Genomic DNA, 23,068 nt, shown 5'->3' on the forward strand with positions numbered 1-23,068 from the left:
TTTAAATGCTGTACTTAATTGAAAATTGTATAAAGGCAACACATCAAACGTTAAAACAACAATTTGTTGTCAGAAACAAACTTGAGAGGGGCAACTAAAAGACTGCAAAAGTTGTGTAATAATTAAAAAATCCCACCTAATGGCACATCTCCCAGGTAGTTAAGAAAAATGTAAAAACGCAAGCAACGCATGGCAATTTTACAGCAATTTAATGAATATGCCCCAGTATTCTTTCTGGTGTACAGAGGCAGGATCCATATTGTAAATACTATACGTAGAGCATAGAGACAACCTAAATATTTTATGTCATTTGTCAAAGAAGAGAAAAAATGGCCTATTGCAGATTACAAGAAGATAAAAAAACAAAACGTAACAAAAAAAGACAGCTGACAACAAAGTATATTGAATAAATGATGAAAAGCATACTTAGATTTCTGTTGCTTTGATCCAGTCCTTTTTAGGGTTAAGTTGGAGCTGCTGCAACAATCAGTCCAGTGGAGTGAAAGTTCCTCTCCGGGCTTCTGCTGGGGACTCCTAAACAGGTCTATGTCAGCAATGCTGTCATGTGCAGAAGACCAAAGCTCCAACCGGCACAGGCTTTTATAGGTTAAATAGTCAAGAGTGGTGGAGGCTTCCTGTAGTTCTTAATGTGTAGAAATATCTAATAATAAGGCTTGAAAGAGCTGTGCTTGGTTTACAGCTACGGGAATAGGATGTATAAAATTGTATGTATGCTTACAGATGTTCAATATGTTCCATGTTGAGAAAAAGCTTATATATGGTCCCAGTTTATAACTGATGTGAACATGTCAGATATCTCGGTACTTATCCGTTAGCCAGGCGCATCCGGCAGGTGGCGCTAATTACTATTCCCCCTCCAGGCCGCCATGGATAGTAGGGAAAGATTTAACTCTGGTGGAGTTATGTCGCCACCTGCCGGATGCGCCCGGCTAACGGATAAGTACCGATATCTCTGTTCAATAAAAATATTTTGAAGGAAAAAATGTCAAATAAGTGGAATGTAGAAAAAAGAAATTAGGCAGATGCAGAGGAGGACCTGTTCTCTACTGCCCACATAAATACATTTTCTGAGTTCATGCTTACACTTTTTGCATTATATTTCTCCAGGGTGGTTTGATGTAGATGTTTGCGTTCTGGCCAGCCAAATTGCGAAGTGGCCGCAGCGCAGCGGCCAATGTTAGAAATGTAATGAATACAATAAGTTCAATGTATTTTACGGCCGTCTCGCTGCGGCCAAATGTATTACAACTTGGTTAATTTAATGAAATGAAGCCGGCGGCAATGTAATAGATGAAGCCGCCTGCTTTTGCACTGCCTCCTCCCCCCCCCCCCCCCGCCTCTCTCCTCTCCTCCTATACAATACGGAGCAGCCGGGGACATGCGTGTCCCCGAGAGTCGTTCGTCGTGGCAGGGGAATCCAGAGCGGGTGCTGGCAGAAGCAATGTCTGCAGCCTCCCCGCTCTGCTTCCCCTGCCGCGACGAACGACTCTCCGGGACACGCATGTCCCCGGCTGCTCCGTATTGTATAGGAGGCAGAGAGAGGAGAGAGGCGGGGGGGGGGGGGGGGGGGGAGGGGGGGGTTGGAGAGGAGGCAGTGCGAAAGCCGACGGCTTCATTTCATTAAATTAACTAAAGTTGTAATACATTTGGCCGCAGCGAGACGGCCGTAAAATACATTGAACTTATTGTAATCATTACATTTCTAACATTGGCCGCTGCGCTGCAGCCACTTCGCACATTGGCCGGCCAGAACCCGAAGTGGCCACACTTCGGGTTCTGGCCGTAACATGGACATCCAAATGAGCTGATTAAACTCGCGTTATACATTTCGCTCAAACATGACTACACTGTTATACTGGTTTCTGGAGAAAATGTGACTTTTGAATTATTTTTGAATTTGCTTCATAGTCTCACATTTACCTGTTATTTGGATTACCTAGACTAACTGTATATTCAGAAACCTTACCATTCGGAACCTTTGACAGATACAAATTTTCTGATTCATTTTCTAGCTGAAGAGGTCATGGCTCAGTCACTAAACTTTGCTAATCCGAGGTCTGTATTCCAAGTGACTCGATACAGGCATAGCAAATAATTAGCTACACACTACATGGTTATACAAAGTTAATTTCCTGCTGAATTCACAGTCACAACACCATTAAATGTCCAAATTCCAGATCTCCAGTACATTATAGCCAGTAGCGTAGCTAAGAAGCTGTGGACCATAACAATTGATACAGTGCACCAAAACCTGCCAATGGCAACTACACTGTCAGAGGTGCTAAAAGGGGATGGGGAATTGTTTTTTAAGATTACCACCATTCAAAGTATCTATAGAAGTGATTATTATGAGCACAGGACCAATAGAGAGCTAATATTGTAGTTAGGAGAGGGCCCTTTGGGGCCCATCTGGTCCAAGGTCCCCGATGCGGTCGCAACCTCTGCAACCCCTATTGCTACGCCATAGCACAGTGCATGCTGATGCCTCACATCCTCAGATATCTGCATCAGACACCGCAATTTACTGGCTGCGCATTGGCACATGATTGAAAATCTCACTGAAGGATTAAAGTCGAAGTCCTGTACTGTTCTAAATATATTTTTATAGGTTAGTAAGCAGAATGCCCTAGTTACCTCATTTGTGTGTCAAAACTGTCTTTTTTTTTTTTTTTTTAACAAATCTGGTCATGTGACCTGAATCAATCTAGCAGAAAGTTGGTATCAACTAAAGGTGTTAATAGTAGGCTCTCTGGGCGGGGCTCTGGTTGCAGCATCATCATGCAGACTCTGAAGGATTGAAATGATAGCTCTTTAAATTTACACTCACGTAAGTGACTGGTGAAGGGGGCTTGTGACCAAGTATCTTAAGGGCTGGTTCACACTGCAAGCACTTTTGTAAGCACCAGTGATTTGAAAACTCAGCTTCCTATGTTAATAGGGGGTGGGGGTAGACATTGGACTGCTGGGGGTACAGACACTACGCTGAATACATTGGACTGCTGGGGGTACAGACACTACACGAAATACATTGGACTGCTGGGGGTACAGACACTACACGAAATACATTGGACTGCTGGGGGTACAGACACTACACTGAATACATTGGACTGCTGCAGGTACAGACATTACACGGAATACATTGGACTGCTGGGGGTACAGACACTACATGGAATACATTGGACTGTTGCAGGTACAGACACTACACTGAATACATTGGACTGCTGCAGGTACAGACACTACACGGAATACATTGGACTGCTGGGTGTACAGACACTACAGACGCTACACAAAATACAATGGACTGCTGCAGGTACAGACACTAAAGACACTACATGGAATACATTGGACTGCTGCACATACAGACACTACACGGAATACTTTGGACTGCTGCAAGTACAAACACTACACGGAATACTTTGGACTGCTGCAAGTACAGACAATATACGGAATGCATTGGACTGATGCAAGTACAGACACTACATTGAATACATTCGACTGCTGCAGCTTGCACGTACAGACACTGCGCCGAATACATTGGGCTGCTGCAGGTACAAACACTACGCTAAATACATGGGACTGCTGCAGGTACAGACACTATGCTGAATACACTGGACTGCTGCAGGTATAGATACTACACCAAATACATTGGACTGTTTCAGCATGCAGATACAGACACTACACCGAATACACTGGAATACTACAGGTACAGACACTACACCGAATACACTGGATATTACAGGTACAGACACTACACTGAATACACTGGACTGTTGCAGGTACAGACACTACACCGAATACACTGGACTACTACAGGTACAGACACTACACTGAATACACTGGTCTGTTGCAAGTATAGACACTACACGGAATACACTAGACTGCTGCAGGTACAGACACTACACCGAATACACTGGACTGATGCAGGTACAGACACTACAAGGAATACACTGAACTGCTGCATGTACATACACTACACCGAATACACTGGACTGCTGCAGGTACAGGCACTACACCAAATACATAGGACTGCTGCAGGTACAGACACTACACGACACTACACCAAATACATAGGACTGTTGCAGGTACAGACACTACCTGAATAAACTGGATTGCCAAACATGTTTTGAACTGTGTGGTGCATATAAAACTAGCCCTGGCTGCCTGCCACTAATGCTAATATATAGGCAGGTGCCCGCCTGCACCTGTTAATCGCTCTGTGCTGTATATGTGGTCTGCAGCTTTATTGAAGCCTGTGTTACCTACATTTGCTGCCCTATGAGAGTGTTACCCATACAGCAGCAAATACAGGCAGCACATGCTTTAAGAAAGCCGCAGACCACACAAATACAGAGCACGGAGCAAGTAACAGGCACGGACAGGTCAGCCAGCATCTGACAATATAATGTTAGTGGCAGATTTTAAATTTGCCGCCCTGTGTGAAATGAAATAACAATTATTACAGTTAAAAAAGCTTTAGTCCAGTGCAATGGTATCCAGTGAGCCTGCTCATGGATTATTTGCTAAAAAGTCTTTTACCTTGTTTACATTGATAAACACTTTGCATCGCATTAGTAATTATAAAGGCAAAAGTTTTATTTGGCCAGAAATACGACAAACACATGAAAAAAATGTTTAATGCATGGGCACATTGTTGTGTTGCTCTGCAGCGCTGACAGCCTTGCATTATACAAACATGCATGGTGCCTGCATTGCTCTCTATTGCAGAGCTGACCCCATTCAACTAGACCGAATGCAACAGTGCTGTGTTGTGCGCAGAAATGCATGCACCACTGGATTGGCATATTGCACTGCTGTGTAGCACATACTGTAAGTGCACTGCTGTCTATATGCTGTCTAATGTCATTGCTGATGCATTGCTGAAATCCCCTCAGCAAGGCCCGCTTCACATTAGAAAAAATGAGCCAAACGGATCCGGATGGCTCTGTGCATATTGGCAAACGAATTGTGAAAACTGATCTGATCACAGATTTTCACTCCTTTTGCCAGCAAATACATACCTAATGTCAGCGGGAGAGGCTTCCTCTTCTTGCGCTGTGATTACACAGTGGTCATGTGACTAGTCACATGACGTGAAAGAAGACGGATGCCTCTACCGCCGGCCTTTAGGTATGTATAAGAGGCCTGGTTCACCCTTGCTCACCACACGCCCGGCTTCTGCACCCGCCATCACCTTTCCGCCGCTCAGGTTCGCATCGCCACATCCTACCATCCCCGTGGAACAGTCCATTTCTTCACCAATGTGAAGAAGCGTTCCTTTCCCCATTGCCCCAATGCAACATTTTTTTCTCCGGTTCTGTTCCTCTGGGCAGAACGGTCTGGAAAATTAGGGCCTGCAGCATTTTTTTGGTCCAGGGAGCGGAACGTATCCATACCAATAGGTTAACATTGGATCTTTTCAGACCTGTACCATTTGTACAGTGTACGTTCCATAAAAAACGCAGATGTGAACCGGGCCTAAAACAAAAGTGTGCTTGCTGCCCAGACCCTTGCAAAGACATGTATCAAACACTGTGGCCCATAGTGACACGTTCATACTGTGGCCTACAGTGACACAATCACAAGCTGTTAAAGAGGAGCTGTTAGGTATAGGGTCTCAGAGAAAAAAAAACCACATATATCAGTAGCTAAATATTGACTGTACTTACATTACATATGCATTTCACTGTCCGTTTGGATTTCACAGAATTTTTATATAGTATTTGCAGAGATTCATGCTCCTGACAGCTCATGGCAGGTTCCGTGTTTGATTGTCTTGTATGAAGCCAATTGTGATGTAATATCCTCCCTTACCCTGCTTCCTAATGATTCGACTCACAAAAAAGATCAGGATCAAAGATCCTAATGGTTCATGATCCGGACAATATTACTGTGCAGTGAATATTAATTAGCCATGTGGCTAGGAACAATAGCGGACTCATGCAGTATACTCTAACAGAACATGTGCCCTGTGAACAGCACATTGATTTTTCAGTGCTGTGAGTTAGGCTGCTGTTACAAGCTGCTGTAACATGAGCCTGTAACTTCCCACTGTGAAAGCTGCCTTAGGGTGGGATAGGGAAATTAAGGGGAGGACCAATGGAGTGCATTGGGGAGAAGAAGCAACCCCAGCATGCTCTGCAGTATCTGTTATGCGGCCTGCCGGCCTCCTTAGGAGCTTGGGAATAACCTGCTGGCCTCCTTAGTAGCTTGGGAATAAAGAGGCTTGCTGTTCAGCAAACATCAAAGTAAGAGAGATTTTTAACTTCAGTATTGCCTTTTTGGCTTCCTTCTAAACTGTTTAACACAGGAGAATAGAGGTTTAAATAAGCTTTTGCAGCCTGACAGTTACTCTTTAAATAAACCTAACAGCTGCGAAACATGCTTCTCAATTTGTGGTATAGTATTTAGAGTTGAGCTGAAATTTTCGAAATTTCGCATTACTATAATTACGCATGCGAAATTCGCGATTACGATGCGAAATTGCGGTAGCGTAATTGCCATTAAAATCGTAATTGAAAATACCGTAAGCGTAATTTTCAATGCGAAATTTCGCGTTTCGTTCATGCCGTAATTTCGCATTAAACGCTACCGTAATTTCGCGTTAAACCGTAACGCTCCGTATAATCTAAAAAAGCCGCCGACTTTAAGGGTTAATAGCAAAGCCCCCTTAAAGGCTAAGAGCCTCAAATTTGGAGAATATATTAAGGAGATCAGGAGGAATAAGAGGAAAAAAATTTTTTTCAAAAAGACCTTATAGTTTTTGAGAAAATCGATGTTAAAGTTTCAAAGGAAAAATGTAAACATTTAAAAACCCGCCGACTTTAACGGTTAATAGCAAAGCCTGCTTAAAGTTTAGGAACACCAAATTCCCAGGGTATATTAAGGGGATCAGTGGGAATAAGAGGAAAAACATTTTTTCAAAAAGACCTTATAGTTTTTGAGAAAATCGATTTTTAAGTTTCAAGGGCGAAAATGTCTTTTAAATTCGGAAAATGTCAGTTTTTTTTGCACAGGTAACAATAGTGTATTATTTTCATAGATTCCCCCAAGTGGGAAGAGTTTTACTTACTTCGTTCTGAGTGTGGGAAATATAAAAAAAAAACGACGTGGGGTCCCCCCTCCCAGACCTCTTTAACCCCTTGTCCCCCATGCAGGCTGGGATAGCCAGAATGCGGAGCACCGGCCGCGTGGGGCTCCGCACCCTGACTATACCAGCCCGCATGGTCTATGGATTGGGGGGGTCTCGGAAGGGGAGGGGCAGCCAAGCTTTCCCCTCCCCCTCCGAGCCCTTGTCCAATCCAAGGACAAGGGGCTCTTCTCCACCTCCGATGGGCGGTGGAGGTGGAGGCCGCGATTTCCTGGGGGGGAGGTTCATGGTGGAATCTGGGAGTCCCCTTTAAAAAGGGGTCCCCCAGATGCCCACCCCCCCTCCCAGGAGAAATGAGTATAGAGGTACTTGTACCCCTTACCCATTTCCTTTAAGAGTTAAAAGTAAATAAACACACAGACACTTAGAAAAAGTATTTTAATTGAACAAAAAACATAACCACGAAAAAAGTCCTTTAATATTCTTAATTAACCATTAATACTTACCTGTCCCTTTAAAAGCCAGTTCCCACGCAATATCCTCGGAAATATACTAAACAGTTACAATATAACAAAGTTATTACAATGTAACAACTTTGTTACATTGTAACTACGCCGCACCCGACGCCACTCGCCGCTCAGCCGCCGCACCCGCACGCACCCGACAGAGCTCTGAGCTATATAGCTCAGAGCTCCCTAAGCATCTTTGTATTTGGGCTCCAAGGAGCCCCATTGGTCCTTAGCAGACCAATGGGGTTCCTTTAAATCAGAAGGAACCCCATTGGTCTGCTAAGGACCAATGGGGCTCCTTGGAGCCCAAATACAAAGATGCTTACAGAGCTCTGAGCTATATAGCTCAGAGCTCTGTCGGGTGCGTGCGGGACGCTAAGTCCCCGCCGGCTCCCGCTGCCTTCCCCGCCTCTCCCACATGTCACCCACATGTCACCCACATGTGGGTGACATGTGGGTGACAGATGTGGGCGGAGTGGACAGCGGGAGCCGGCGGGGACTTAGCGTCCCGCACGCACCCGACAGAGCTCTGAGCTATATAGCTCAGAGCTCTGTAAGCATCTTTGTATTTGGGCTCCAAGGAGCCCCATTGGTCCTTAGCAGACCAATGGGGTTCCTTCTGATTTAAAGGAACCCCATTGGTCTGCTAAGGACCAATGGGGCTCCTTGGAGCCCAAATACAAAGATGCTTAGGGAGCTCTGAGCTATATAGCTCAGAGCTCTGTCGGGTGCGTGCGGGTGCGGCGGCTGAGCGGCGAGTAGCGTCGGGTGCGGCGTAGTTACAATGTAACAAAGTTGTTACATTGTAATAACTTTGTTATATTGTAACTGTTTAGTATATTTCCGAGGATATTGCGTGGGAACTGGCTTTTAAAGGGACAGGTAAGTATTAATGGTTAATTAAGAATATTAAAGGACTTTTTTCGTGGTTATGTTTTTTGTTCAATTAAAATACTTTTTCTAAGTGTCTGTGTGTTTATTTACTTTTAACTCTTAAAGGAAATGGGTAAGGGGTACAAGTACCTCTATACTCATTTCTCCTGGGAGGGGGGGTGGGCATCTGGGGGACCCCTTTTTAAAGGGGACTCCCAGATTCCACCATGAACCTCCCCCCCAGGAAATCGCGGCCTCCACCTCCACCGCCCATCGGAGGTGGAGAAGAGCCCCTTGTCCTTGGATTGGACAAGGGCTCGGAGGGGGAGGGGAAAGCTTGGCTGCCCCTCCCCTTCCGAGACCCCCCAATCCATGGACCATGCGGGCTGGTATAGTCAGGGTGCGGAGCCCCACGCGGCCGGTGCTCCGCATTCTGGCTATCCCAGCCTGCATGGGGGACAAGGGGTTAAAGAGGTCTGGGAGGGGGGACCCCACGTCGTTTTTTTTTTATATTTCCCACACTCAGAACGAAGTAAGTAAAACTCTTCCCACTTGGGGGAATCTATGAAAATAATACACTATTGTTACCTGTGCAAAAAAAACTGACATTTTCCGAATTTAAAAGACATTTTCGCCCTTGAAACTTAAAAATCGACTTTCTCAAAAACTATAAGGTCTTTTTGAAAAAAAAATTTTTCCTCTTATTCCCACTGATCCCCTTAATATACCCTAGGAATTTGGTGTTCCTAAACTTTAAGCAGGCTTTGCTATTAACCGTTAAAGTCGGATTTTTAAATGTATACATTTTTACTTTGAAACTTTAACATCGATTTTCTCAAAAACTATAAGGTCTTTTTGAAAAAAAAATTTTTCCTCTTATTCCTCCTGATCTCCTTAATATATTCTCCAAATTTGAGGCTCTTAGCATTTAAGGGGACTTTGCTATTAACCCTTAAAGTCGGCGGCTTTTTTATATTATACGGAGCGTTACGGTTTAACGCGAAATTACGGTAGCGTTTAATGCGAAATTACGGCATGAACCCACTGTAATGCGAAAATTACGCGAAAATTACGCTTACGCGAAATTTCGCGAAATCCTTCTTCATTACGATTATGTACTTACGGCCATAATCGTAATTACACTAATTACGCGAAATCGTAATTAGGTCATTACGCTCATCTCTAATAGTATTGCATCATTTAACCAAAGGCGCTTGTGTTTTTCAGAAACTATAATTAGGGCTTTTAAGAAGCCAGACAGTTTCTTTTTGCACCTGAGCTGCATTTCTGAATGCTTCACAAGATCTGACTCAATGTTCAAACCCTGATAATGGTGATTTAAAGGGACCCTGAGCAGAGGCATAAATTAAAAATCGGGGCTTCCTCCAGTCCACCGGCATCCTCTTGGTCCCTTCCATGGTCTCGCTGTCGGCTCTGGTAATCTGGTGACTTTGGCTGAAGTCTCACGTGCGCAGCCCGTGTGCGCACCTGGTCACCGTAAGCTCCCTGCGCATGCCCAGTACGCTAAAGACTGAACCACACAGGACCCTTACGGCCTCATTCTTTGACAGTCCCTCTTTGGGACAAATGGGCACAGTCCTGAGGTGCAGAGCAGCTGCAGTAGAGCTTCATACTGTGCTTCATTCTGGGGTTAGACAGGTCCTGTTCTCACCCTTTTCAGTGTAGCTCCCCTGTAGCCAATCACCTATTGGCTTCCAATGCCTGTCACAAGACATGCAGTGTTAGAAGCAGTTAGGTGACTGACTGCACAGCAACTACACTGAAGAGGAACTGAGAAGAAGTGAAGAGGACCTGTCCATTTGCCGGAACAAGGTACTGTATGAAGCTCTGCTGCCATGCTACTCTGCAGAGTTGGTTGGGGGGAGGATGGAAATGGGTTGTGGTAAGGAGAGAGCTTTTGTTATAAATCTTACTGCAAGACTGCAATACCAGATATGGCGATGGAGGGGATTGGGTTGTGGTAAGGAGACAGCTGTTGTTATAAATCTTACTGCAAGATTGCAATGCCAGAGTTGGGGGGGTGGGGATTGAATTGTGGTAAGGAGATACCCTTTGTTATAGATCTTACTGCATGACTGCAATTCCAGAGTTGAGGGGGGGGGAGGGGGGATTGGATTGTGGTAAGGAAATACCCTTTGTTAGAGATCTTACTGCAAGGCTGCAATGCCAGAGTTGGGGGGTGGGGGGGGGGGATTGGGTTGTGGTAAGGAGATAGCTTTTGTTATAAATCTTACTGCAAGATTGCTATTCTCACTCTTTATTGTTGTGCAACATATATTACAGAGGTGCCAAGCAACTACTTGACTCCGTGCTGTGTATTGCTCCTGTTGTTTATTGCCTGAAGAAGCGGGTCCTTGCCCGCGAAACGCGTTGTGACTTTCATTGGGAGTATATGAATAAATTGTGTATGAAGTGAATTCTGACAGTACATGTGTGTTTGGGGTTGGCTGGTCCACCACTGCAGCCCGAACATTTTTAAACCTTTTAGTGGCTTTTATCCTACCGGCGCATCCGTACATCTCTGCGTATCTAGCAGTCCACCCTTGGTGGAAGGGTGACATACCCTACATTTTTCTCCTATCCACAGAGAGCGACGTCTTAATTCTGAGTGGGGACAGGCTTGTTCTCCCCACCTGCCTTAACAGTGGTTACCTTGGAGGTAACCTGGGTTTGTGAGTATAATATTACATTTCATATTTCATCCCCTCCCTTTCTAATATATACTACACTATATTGGGCTCTCGGTCTTCTACCCTTATAGCACAGCAACTGCTCGCTTTTGTTTTTTACTTAGAAAGTTGAAAATATTTTTAAAAATGTTAACTTTTTATTAAAACCACAGATACCATTTGTTATATTTAGATGTTTATAGTGTTGTACATTTCGCCAAACATACATTCCTTATGACTACTCCTTTAACTTTAAAACATTATATAAAGTAAAGTATAGAAGTAAATAATGTTGCCTCAGGGAACATTCAGTCCTTTCTGTTTTCACACACTGCCTGGGAAGACTGCTTCTGAAGTATGCACTGGTGACAGAAATAAGGAAGCTGTCATTTCACATTTTCAACTAAAGCTGGGTAGATATGTGAGATAAGAGTATTTTCAAACTGAGCAATCAATCTGCCACATAGGTTTTATCAATGGATCTTCTTAACAAAGCTGTACACATGCAAATGAAGGTTCATGCAAAAGAAATGCTTTTATAATCTATTTACTACCTTCTTTTTTACGTATGCGATGTGCACACAACAGTTAGGAAATACGTGGCAATCCCATATACACCTTGTTTAACAAACAAAATTTCTTGAGATCTTTTGAAAATTATTTTTTACCAATATTGGCAGATCGATCATTGAGGTTTCATTTTCCAAAGTTTTTAATCTCACGTATGTATGCAGCTTAAAGATTACTAATAGAAATGGTCAATGAGATGCAATAATTCAGTTGATGCAAATTTATGCAACTTGAAAATGGACCTACGGCAAAATGCGACTGGTCCATATTCAAGCTGCAAATTCTTGGATTAACACATAAATCTACATCAACTCAGAGTTCTTTTTATTTCACTGACCATGACCAATTGCTAGTTTTCCATCTTCCTGACCTTTAAACAAGCTTGGGGGATACCTGTACACACACCCCTGATGTCCGCCTGGTCCGTCACCATCAATCCTCGCTGCTCTGTACAGCAGCAGTGCCTTTCTGAAAACTGGCCAACTCACCCAGTGGGGAGCTACTGCACATGTGCAGAACTGATTGCTTGTCTCCTGGATTGCGTGAACAGTTACAATTTTAACCAACTGCTTAAGCGCAGAATGCTCCTGGCCATGGGAGCACGATCAGAGGGTTGCGCAAATTCCAGGGGGATAGCGGGACACAGAGAGCAGGGCACACAGAGGCATGTCCTCCAGATGGGAACATGCCTATGTGTCCCTTTTTTTTTTTTTTTAGATTTTTAGCCGCCTCAGGTATACTTTAAGGCTGCAATAACCAGCACTAAAATTACTGCTAGTTATTGCACCTTACGAAAGCCTGCATTTAGGCCTGACTCACTACAGTATAATCTCGTTATAATAAACTTTGATGTAGTAAAAATTTTGGTATAGTAAACTATCTCTCCAGGTCCCGGCCAATCTCCTTTATAAGTTTAAGAGAGCAGCACCAGGTATAGTAAATTCTGATATAATAAAACTTCTGTTATAGTAAACATGTTTTTTTTGCACCTATGTGATGCTGACTCTGGCTATAGTAAACAGTGGGCGGAGCATGTATCATATGTCAGTGTGAAACCCATGGTTGGCTGCTCTCGTCAGGCTGGTTGCAGGCGAGTTGGTGCCTGGTAACATTTGTAAGACAAGAAGAATGGTATTGGCACTGGATATACTGTACTGTACCAATAAGCAGCCTGGAGAACATGAGGAATAATGTGAATATAAATAAAAGAGGATGCATTGTTACCACTCACACTTTGTAATTACTGATAAAAATATCATCACAGTCCTACCACAGGATAGTACGCACTCCTGTGCCCTGTACAACGGGATTATACGTATCTCTTCAATATTAGCAATGACGCTCCTGGTAGTGTGTGGAGCACAGTACAGGCTATTTTAAATTGTAGTGCAGATCATAGCGTGCCTACTTGCTGCAACTAAGAGTCGAGAGAAGGGTGCCAAGTTCCACCTGTCGAAGTATCGGTGTGACTTACATTACAGATGCAAGTGGTTTATTATGATTGGTTGCATTTTGAAGAGAGGTTACATGATTTGCTCAAGTGTGAGCAGACAGTTCTGGAGGAAGCGAGTGGCTGCCTCTATTCAGTGATGGCTGCATTTTATTTTTTTTGTCCAGCACGGCTATGCAGCGCTAGGGTATATGTAACATTGTAGTCCACCAAATGTGCAAGTGCTTGTACTGTACCTCCAATGAGAGGACAGAGTTGCTCCTTTGCAGCAGAGAATGTACCAGGGCATGCTGGGCTATTTCTAGGACAATTTCTGATATAGTAAACCAGTTTTCCTAGTCCCTTGGAGTTTTCTATGAGATTATACTGTATAGTAATTTGAGCTTTTTCTAGTACTTAAAGAGAACCTGAGGCAGTTCAAAACAAAAATAAAATATATCCTTATCTAAGAAGATCCTCCAGAAGCTTCATAAGTTCTCCTCCAGACCACTGCCACTGTACAATTGCACCTGCACAGTAGTACCGAGCCACTCGTAGATGAACAGCTTCAGCTTGCTGGGCAGGCGTGGCCATATTTGCGCAGGAGCAGTACGGCCACGCTCTTACATTAAGAGGAGCGTGGCCACAATTACATACCACTTTAATGACACAGTACTGTTAAATATTTGTGTTTACTCTATGACTTATTAAGTACCAACCAACTCAATGTGTCTTTGAATTGTATAAGAAAAGGAAAACACCAGTTGATTCATTGTAATTGTTATTGTTATGTTCCTCAAAATCTCTTTTATTCAATAAAAATCTATTGAAAACAAAATATTTGTGTTTAGCTACAGCAGCAGAAGAGGCTTTCCATGGTGCTGAATGTGGTCATCTCCAGGGAAAAAGAACATGTCCATACCACAAAGAGACGGTATGGTGGTGTAGTGCTTAGCACTCTTGCCTTTACAGTACTGGGCCCCAGCTTGAATCCCAGCCAGGGCTCTATCTGCACAGTTTATATATTCTCCCCGTCTGTGTGGGTTTCCTCCGGGCACTAAAGTTTCCTCCCACATCCCAAAAAGTCATACAGATAAGTTAATGGTTTCCCCCTAAAAATTGACCCTACATTTGGTCTACAGATAAGTACCGGTATATATTTTATTATTGTTTTGAACTGCCTCAGGTTCTCTTTAAGTACTAGAAAAAGATCAAATTACTATACAGTATGACTATGGTAGAGAGGTGTTTGAGAGCCCCTTGTGAGGAACAGTTAGCAACAAGACTTTAAACTCTAAATGCTAATAACATTGCAGAAGATGTCAGGACTGTATAAATAAAAATAAGTACCCATAAGCAGCAGGAGCATGGCCCTGAAATAAAGTGACATAGCCACCTATATGACGCATGCGCCAGCATAGCCAGCCTGAATTTATAAAGAGAGAAGACAGTGGCAGCCTGTTACTTGAGTAGAAGATCTTGCAGAGAATGGATCTCCTCAGAAGCAAACACATCACAGCAAAAAAAAAAAAAAAGCCTTCTGCCAAAAGCCATGATCCACACTGCAAGTAAAGTGTACCGAGGTGAATTCAAAATAAAAAAAAAAAGATGTCAGATGTTACATTGTAACAAGTTACCAGCAGTTTCATTGGAAGCAGGAATTTTGGGCGTCTGCCAGCGGCGCCCTATAAATAGCACGGGGTCAGTTAGGGCCGGTTTCAACTACTAAAGTGATGCGAATGCGGCAGCCTAGCCGCATCGCATCACTTCCGCCACCCGCGTCACTTCCGCATCTCCCAATGCGGAAGTGAATTGAAGAGATAGGACGTAGCTGCGAGCGGATGCGGCAGTGCGAGAATCTGCAGCATGCTGCACATTCTCGGATCGCTCTGCACAACATGCATGCAGTGGAAACTCTTCCATTGCCGTGCATGTGTTTCAGGACACCTGTGGTGTGATGCGGCTAGGCGGGGGTGTTAGGTGTCAGTTCTGTGTGAGTTAAGTATTTAAAGTGGATCTGAGATAAACTTTTACTCATTGCATAATTGCGCCCGGGCCCCTTACATACAGTTTATACGGCATTCTTAAAGCCAACATTTTTTTAATACCCTAATTGCCTATAAACTAAACAGTGCCTAGGCATTCTGTGTCCCATGTAGCAAGTGCTCATGGGAGCTCAGTCTGGGGAGGAGGAGGTTTTTCCCAAAAGAGGAGGAGGAGGCATTACCAGCCAGAGATTTCAGAGGCGAGGAGGCGGAGAGGGGAGTAGAGAGGAATGGAGTGTTCGCAGGCTGAGGGGTGGAGATGCAAAGCAGCTTGCCTGTGTGATGACAAGCAGAATATGGCTGCTATCATTGTATCACAGGAAGAAATAGTCACATCCTGTTGGAGCTATTTGCAGCTAGATTTGCTGTGTAAACTATCTTAATTTTAGATAAGATATATAGACAATGTACTTGTTATAGTTAGTTTTTCATCTCGGATTCCACTTTAATACCGATATTGTACTATACTTCTTTACATTTTAATAGTACAATATTGCTACATTTACCAATATTCTTCTATTAACTTTTCTGGGTGCCCACATTACAGGCTCCCTTTTAATAAGTATGCGCCTAATTTATGTGCAAAATTAGGTGCTAGTTAATGCAAAACTTTTCTAATGCCTTTGAATTGTTCGTGAATAATTAAGTCAAAAACATTCTTAGAACGAGGTAAAGTAAAGGAGTCAGGCGAGCTGAGAAGGTTAGTGCATCAGGCCTCATTCCACTTGTGTCCTAACAGCATATAACATACACCTACACCATTTTACTACCACACAATACAGCAGGAAGTAATACGAGGAAACTACCTTGTTCACCTTGAACTTTTGATTTGCATTTTTAGTTTCTGAGCAGCTTTTACATTCATGATAACATAAGACAGAGGAAACTATTATTAAATGAATATTTGACTATTAAGGACATCACCTGCCATGGAGCTCTACAAAGCAAAATATAAGCATGGTGCATTCTACAGAGATAAAACAAAAACTTAAATGGGACAATGAGGCATATGCACAAAACATCAGTAAAACTGCCATGCGCAGAGAACGCACAACAATTGTACTGGTATGTCCGACAGGTAGCATTACTATACGTCACCAGGGTACCATGTGCTATGCTGGCAACTTACACATTACCAAGCTAACACCGGCGAGTGGCTCCAGCTTACTGCACAGGCGTGGCTGTACTTGCGTAGGTGCACTACGCCCATGCATGTAGAGTGCGGCCACATAATATATCCAACAAGATTTTTTGGATATGTTCTTGGGGTGGGCGTGGGTGGGTGTTTGTGTATATAGATTTTTTTTTCACTTTGCCTCGTGTACACTCAGGGCCATGCTGGACAATCATGCCCAATTTGTACAGATATTTACCACTGACGCTGCAAACAGATCGGACCTGTTCACACATGTGATACATCGGCAGTAAGGCCTGAGGCCCACCAGAGATTTTTGCACTAAACACATTTCCGGAGTGATTTCAGGGAATGTGATTTTGGAGCCTGTGCTCCCTGAACGAAATCGCTCTGAAAATGCTGCAGTAAATGTGATTTTGGAATCACCGCCATAGGCTTGCATTAGCCTAGCACTTTTGGAATTGGCAGTGATGCCTTGAAAGCAGAGATCTCCACTGAAACCGCTCTAGTGGACCTCAGGCCTTAGTGCTGGTTTACAATTGGAGCACAAATCCTGAATCACAAACAGGATTTTGTGGCATGAAATTTCGGGATTTTGTAGTGATTTGCGATTCCCAAGAGAACAAGAATCACATCCCGAGAGCCCCCAAAATGTGCAAATCGCAAATGCTGCAGTGAGAAGGATCCCATAGGGATACATTTGCACCGCGCTTTTACTGATCACTGGTGTAGTATCAGAAAGCCCTAGATTAGCAGTGTCTCATTAACGTGATGACGTAGTCATCTCACTTCATCATGGTAGCGTGGCGTCACTATAGCACAATGGGAAGTACAGACCATAAAACAACTGATTAGCAGCTGATGTCGGGAGACCTATGCAGTTGGGCAATTAGTTAGAGCTGCCCACACACTGGAAACTCCAAATGAACTACAACACTTCTTTATACTGGGGTTCCATTCTTCATACAGAGTGCTCCATTCTCCCTGTGCACTGCTTCATTTTCCACATGCAGTGCGATCAGTGCGCACGAAAATGAAGCAATGCACAGGAAGAATGGAGCACTGTGTTTAATCCTTTTCTTCATAGGCATGGAAACTCTCAAAATGATTGGAAAACCTCTCAGAAAAGATTCCTTAAAGTAGAAGGGCTAGTTATCCTACATATATGTGTTTTCTTGCTTGTACTGGGTCATGCATGTCCATTCCTACATCCTCTACTGTATTTATAAGTACTGGTTTAAATCCGTTCTGAGCATTTGTGTCTAAAAGTTCCTCGTATAGATATGGTTGTACAAAGCACCAGAGCACACCAACTACTCTTATCAGGTGTCATATCAGAATAGCAAACAAATATGGATAACCAATACTGCTACATGTGCATGAAAAAATTCAAAATGTATTATGTGACAAACTCCACAAAATTCACCGGTCAAAAAGGACAACACTTTAAAAACAAGCCTAAAAACATGGACCAGCACAGTGAGCACATTATAATACTTCTCATAGACCTTAGATTACCTTACGGTTCTACCTATGCAAAAAAAAGGGTCAAACTACAATCTTCCTCGGTCTAAGTGGTCTAATAACTCTATATTTACAATACCACTGACCAAAGATAGTGTATTGCCCGTCCAGATCGCCCGGCTATCAGCCTATGCAAAAAATGGACGGCCCTCCAATCTTAATAGGTCATATGTGGTCCCACCACCGACACACACCGAGGCCTCAGAGCATGCCAGATAATGGATGTCAAAGCTTCTGTGTACACTTATTTTTTGGGAAAAACGTCCCTCAGCTGGATCTGTGAGAATCTTCAATATGAGGCAATGTCCCCTTTAAAACGCTTGCTGCAAATTTCTGACATTTGGCATAGGCAGTAATGGCTTACTGATTCCTAAATCCAAAGTTGGATGATAGACATATATTGACTGTATGACACAGTGGCTGACAATGTCTGTATGGAATAAAGTAATTGGCTGCTCGATACTGACTTACGGCATTGGGGCGATCGGCAGTGGTTTGTATTCTTCCATGCGCATGCGTCATATCAGAATAAACTACCAGTCAGATTGGGCTACCTCATACAACCGGTTATCATAGCTTTAAAAGGAAAATAACATAATAAATATACAATTACGTATTTGTTTTACAATATTCATTTATAAATGATTTAGCTAGTGTTTGCCCATTGTAAAATCTTTCCTCTACCTGATTTACATTCTGAAATGTATCACTGGGGGTAACCTCTCTATGTCCTGACAGGTGATCTGTATGGAATGTTCGTTTACTGAGCATTCTATGCACAGAAGGAGATACTGCTTGCTTGCCAGTTGGAGACAGACATTATTTAGCACAATGCAACGAGGTTCACAGACAGCAAACTTTCAGGACCATGGTCATGACATCACACTGCAGGAGGGGTATTACAATGTCAATGCCAGACTAAGCGAAATAAATAGGTTTGTGTTACTAAACAAATCTGCTTACAACCTGTATTATAATTGTGCTATAATGTACTCTAAGCATCATTCATATGGCCGCCGCCTCAGGGCTCTTTCACACCAGAGGCTAGTTTCGGCGTTTTACAGCCAAGACCATAGTTGGCGTTTTCCAAGGTACAATAAAAGTCCACAGACTCATTTTATCTTTCACACCTAAAGCAGCTTTTTTGGGCGTTGCGTTTTGAAGCTCACCGGAGCTTTTTCAAAGCGGTTTACAGCCGCAGTTGGCTTTTCGAGTTTCAATGATAGTCAATGGACAATGCCAAGTACAGCGTTTTCAAAGCATTTTACAGCTGACTTGTTGACTTATTTTTAAAGGACTTACGAGGTAAAAAATCGTAATTTTGATCTTTACCTGTTTTATATTTGAATCCATAGGTGTGTTCCAATGCGCCCTCCGTTCTATTCCGCCTCAAAAGTATCCTTTATATTCCCCCCAGGCTGCGACCCGACCCCACAGCACGGGTCGTCTCCTATGCCGCATTCAAGATGGCCACTGCAAAGATCCGCGGCTGCGCAGTACGCATGGCGGAGAGTGCGGCTGCGCAGCTCTCTGCCCTCGCCCAGCCACGTACTCGCTGTCAGCGTCCTCCTACTGTGACAGCAGGCGCGCTCACAGCGAGGGCGGAAAGCTGCGCAGCCGCATTCTCCGCCATGCGTACTGCGCAGCCGCGGATCTTTGAGGCGGCCATCTTGAATGTGGCATAGATGACGACCCGTGCTGTGGGGTCGGGTCGCAGCCTGGGGGGAATATAAAGGATACTTTTGAGGCGGAATAGAACGGAGGGCACATTGGAACACACCTATGGATTCAAATATAAAACAGGTAAAGATCAAAATTACGATTTTTGACCTCGTAAGTCCTTTAAAGAAAAAAAAAGGCCTTTTCATATGAGCTGTAAAACGCTTTGAAAACGCTGTGTATTGGCGTTAAGCAAAAGGCAGAGTTTTAGCCTTTTCCACTGCAGCCTTGTGTGAAAGAGCCCTCAGGGTTTTGGGGATAGCTTAATATACTCTTGTCTTGCTTTATTTGTATTCATTTTATTTATAAAAGTAATAAAATGTAGCTATAAAAAAAAAAATAGTCTCCAGCCAAGTAGAGGATTTAGGTTAGGTTCACAGTGGGCACTGTATTGCGTTCCGTGAAAACACAGCCCACAGTGCAACAGAGTTGTATTGTGCATTATGAAAGCATGGCCTCCCTCGGTGTGTGTCCGCTCTACTGCAGTCAGCACCGGTAGTTAGGGACTACTGTGCACGTTCGGCACTCGCCGTGCACCACCTTGGTCTCGCTCCCGCAGCCGTGAACGTTCTACACCTGTGCAGTTAGGCTCGGTCCACACTTGTCAGGTTGCAGATTGGATCCCGTTTCACACTGATCCGTTTTTGTAAGAAATAAAAAAATTCCCTCCATCCTGCAAAAAGTGTCCTTTTTGCAGCATACATCTCCAGTTTGTGGAAACCGATCCCCAGTCCTGGCCGTGGGGGCCGCCATGCTGGAGGGAGTAGCAGGCTGGAAGGGGGGGCAGCGGGCACAGCGGTGGGGAGCCCCCTCCCTCAACTGGGTCCCCCCTTCCCCCTCCAGCTGGTTTATTTTACAATGTATTCATCAGCAAGCGGGGAACTTGGTCAGTTCCTTGTTCCACTGGTCACCGCATCACTTCCTGCAATGCCGCCCTCTGTACTTCAGTGGGTGGCATTGCAGGAAGTGATGCGGGGAGTGGTGGAACAAGGCAGTGAGTAAGTTCTCGGCACGCCGCTGGCTGATGGATACATTTTAAAAGAATCTAGCTGGAGGGGAGCGGGGAAGTGGGGGTCCCAGGTGAAGGAGAGGAGGGGTTACCCGCTGCCCCCTTCCTGCCCGCTACCCCCTCCAGCATAGCGGCCCCCTCCCCACCCACAGACAGGGCTGGGACACTGGAAACGGATCCATTTCTGTGTCCAAAGCTGTCTGTGTAGAGGAAGATCAGTTCTTACATTGGTTTTCACTACCTCTGCATGTATCTGGGGTCCGTGAAAACCCTGCAAATCCTATCTCTCTGTTCAGTTTTTAAAAGCAGATCCACCGGATCAGTTTTTAAAAGCAGATCCACCGGATCAGTTTTTGAAAGCAGATCCACCGGATCAGTTTTTGAAGTGGGAGAAGACGGACACTATTTTTAACATTTGTATCCGTGGCTCCGGTTTCGGTCCAGGCCCCAAAACGGAGCCACAGATACGTTTTTAAATCAAATGTGAACTGAGCCTTAGTTAGACTTGTAACTGCACAGACACAGAAAGCTCCCAGCAACAGGAGCACAACCAAGGAGATGCACATCCAGGGCTACGCATGCACAGTGGTCCCTGACTCGGGCACTTTGCTGGAGGTGACTGTGGGAGAACAGAATGGACCAGATGCACACCAAGGGAGCCCATGGACTACAAGAGGCTGGAGGAAGCCCAAGGTAAGTATAAAAACTTTTGTTTGTAACGTCTCAGGTATACTTTAAAACAGGGACATGTAGTCGGAGTTGGAGTCGGAGCAATTTTTGGTACCTGGAGTCGGTGGTTTCATAAAGCGAGGAGTCGGATGATTTTTGTACCGACTCCGCAGCCCTGCTTTAACCTTCCTGGCGGTAAGCCCGAGCTGAGCTCGGGCTATGCCGCGCAGGAGGATTTCTCAGGCCCCGCTGGGCCGATTTGCATATTTTTTTTTTTTTTGCAAAACGCAGCTAGCACTTTTCTAGCTGCGTGTGCATTCCGATCACCGTCACCCGCCGATTGCCGCGCCCCCCCCCCCAGACCCTGTGCGCTGCCTGGCCAATCAGTGCCAGGCAGCGCTGAGGGGTGGATCGGGACTCCCTTTGACGTCATGACGTCGGTGACATCATCCCGCCATGGCGACGGGGGAAACCCTTCAGGAAATCCCGTTCTTTGAACGGGATTTCCTGATCAAAGATCACCGGAGGCGATCGAAGCGGGTGTGGGGATGCGGGGCTCGCTACATGATTAAAAAAAATTTTTTTAAAGACTGCTGCGCTGCCCCCTGGCGGTTTCTAATAGACCGCCAGGAGGGTTAAAATGTCTCTGTAAAGTCACACCATATCACTGCGAGCTTAGCGTTAAGGTCAGGAACTTGTTAGATTAGATGCGGGTACAGGAAAGCAATTTTTAGGCACATAAAGGCACTAGGTTAAGATTTGACACCTGCCACAGTTCTGGGATTAGAATTGCCATAAAAAAAACCAGACACGTGTTTATAGAAGACAGCACCACTTAGGGCTATATAGGGCACCAATTAAGTATTATGATAGGTACCAGTATAAAGGTGCGTTAATTACTAACCCTGAATCCAGTGCCCCTGTCATCTCTAGTAGCAGAGCACAGTAGTAGCACTGGCAGCTGTAGGTCAGGCACAGGCTGCTCAACATCTGCTCTGTGACTGATCTGCACACCGGGAATGCTGCTTAGTACGTCGCTGCAGCTTCACCAACAAGCACAGTGCTCCTCTCAGTAATGCCATGACTTACCTGTATCAGAGCTCCGTCCTGCACTCAGTGCACGTTACTTTCCATAATACCCAGTGTATCTCCTTGCTCCGACTTGCCTTTCCCGACTTCTGTTCAAGAGTTTTGTACTCCTTGCAGACCCTCTGCAGTTTCTGTCACTTCCCTGTCTGTATGATATATATAATGTGGTGAATATTGAGCCCTGTAGCAGTACTGTAGATAGTTCCTCTCTCTGAGCTCAGCTCCTGAGTGAGTGACTTGCCCCCTTTCCCTGGTTAGTGGCAGCAGTGTAACGCAAGCACTTCCCACACCGATATTAACCCTCCCAGCACTCCAGTCACTGAACTCTCTTCACGGCAGAGCAGGAACTTCTCTGTCTTTTCCTTCCTAGTTAAAATGCAGCGGGGTTTTGTTTTCCCTACAGCCACACAGTCCTGCACTGCCATAGCTCTAGTCTAAAAATGAAGTGCAGCAGGTGAGATACACGTAGGGTGCCAGCTGGATCCCTTTACAAAGTAATTTAAAGCCACAGATAACAGGCTCTAGAGCAGATCTTTCAGTTTCAGTATATTTTCTGGAGTTATCAAAGTTCAACAAATGTAAATTGTCTTGTCTAGATACTGAAGATCATGAAGCAATTACATAAGTAATACTGTTTCCATTCGTCTCTAATTCAAGCTAGGTACAGACATTCATTTGCTGTTGCCTGCAGAGATTGAG

At 44.4% G+C, this 23,068-nt stretch overlaps 1 protein-coding gene across 1 annotated transcript in view; it reads right to left on the reverse strand.

Moving 5' to 3' along the window:
• The window catches only part of FES (FES proto-oncogene, tyrosine kinase), a 251,416-nt gene extending 228,808 nt beyond the window's left edge, over positions 1 to 22,608 (reverse strand). The window contains exon 1 of the mRNA XM_068275262.1: positions 22,370 to 22,608. The gene's annotated coding sequence lies outside the window, so the exon portion shown is untranslated. The remainder of the gene's footprint in view (positions 1 to 22,369) is intronic.
• Positions 22,609 to 23,068: the final 460 nt, after the last annotated feature.

The sequence above is a fragment of the Hyperolius riggenbachi genome, chromosome 3 (genome assembly GCF_040937935.1).
Source record: "Hyperolius riggenbachi isolate aHypRig1 chromosome 3, aHypRig1.pri, whole genome shotgun sequence".
NCBI classification, from domain to species: domain Eukaryota; kingdom Metazoa; phylum Chordata; class Amphibia; order Anura; family Hyperoliidae; genus Hyperolius; species Hyperolius riggenbachi.